The sequence below is a fragment of the Phocoena sinus genome, chromosome 7 (genome assembly GCF_008692025.1).
Source record: "Phocoena sinus isolate mPhoSin1 chromosome 7, mPhoSin1.pri, whole genome shotgun sequence".
In the NCBI taxonomy this organism is placed as follows: domain Eukaryota; kingdom Metazoa; phylum Chordata; class Mammalia; order Artiodactyla; family Phocoenidae; genus Phocoena; species Phocoena sinus.
In genome coordinates this window covers 46,639,674-46,640,940 of record NC_045769.1, presented here as the reverse complement: position 1 = coordinate 46,640,940, position 1,267 = coordinate 46,639,674, and the positions used below count along the sequence as shown (strand labels likewise).

General features: G+C 49.2%; 1 pseudogene; it reads left to right on the top strand.

Moving 5' to 3' along the window:
- Positions 1 to 283: 283 nt before the first annotated feature.
- Positions 284 to 810, top strand: LOC116756346 (annotated as a pseudogene).
- Positions 811 to 1,267: the final 457 nt, after the last annotated feature.

Below are 1,267 nucleotides of genomic sequence, written 5' to 3'. Positions count from 1 at the left end.
AAAAAAAAAAAAAAATATACAGTTCAGTAATATATAAAAATAATTATATACCATATCATTATTCATATTATTTCTCCATATTATTTCTTAGAATTTCACATAAATCTATAACTTAAAAGTTTAATTTTAAAAAATAAGGTGTTAGTCCTCCCGCAAGGGAGAGGATGCGTGCACAGCGCCTTCCACCCAAGCGGAAGTTTTCTCAGGGCAACTGAGAAGGACACAGTTAAGATGGAGTTTCCAGCCCAGTGAGTCTGAGGGTCCGACTGTGACCCCATAAAGCATGATCTCCTGTCAAGACTGTGGCAAAAGTGTTGAAGCAACTTTCAAATTCTGCCCCTAGTGCGGGAAACCTTTGCCTACAGAGGAGCACGAGGGGTCCCAGACCTTTGTCAAGCCGTCTGTGTCATCCTCCCAAGGCTCAAGGAGAAGGAGGAACACCAGTTCTGAAATATCTCCCAAGAAAGTGAAATGGCCCAGCTGTGCTTCCTCTCCCCCATCATCTCTTCTCTCAGAAGGTGACAGTTCTGAATCTGAAGATACGTTGGGTACCTGTGAGAAACCCAAAGGGTGCTGGAGCAGATCCCCAACCTCCCGAGCAGCCCTTGGACACCCAGGCAGAGCTCTCAGACACTGAAGTGGAGCCGAGTGACCACCTTGCTCAAGGCTTTGCCAGAGGGGATGGTGCTGATAGACAAGAGTGGGTGGCACTGGAAACTGAGATGCCTCCAGAGCAGGGATGACCAGGGCATTCTCTATGAAGTTACACTCTGTCCACAGGTGGGCAGGTGCTGGGCTGGGCTGGGCTGAGTCGGGCCATCTTGGAGCCAAGGCAAAGGGGAAGGAACCACTTTCTGAGAATGGAGATGGAGCCATATCCCAGCTGCAGACCTGCCTTGAGGCAGCTTTCTCTTAGAGTTGGGACTGCAAACCTATGCACCTACAGCGGCTGGGAAGGTAGAGTAAATGAGTGCAGGAGGCTGGGAGTCAGGCTATTGGGAGTGGTGGGGACTGTGGCCAACCAGAGCGCATGTGCCCTAGATAAAGAGGACACTTCTCCACTGCCACCTACTGTTGTCACGTGGGAGTGCAGGCCCAGTGTGGCCAGAAGATAAGGACAGTGGTCACTGTTCTGTCTGTCCTGCAGAGATAGGATGGACCCTTCCTCCAAATTTGGTTTGAATATTGAGACTGATGAAGATATGAAAGGTTTACTGCTTGCATAATTGAGATCTCTGGTGGGGGGAGAAGCTCTGTGAGAACAAGG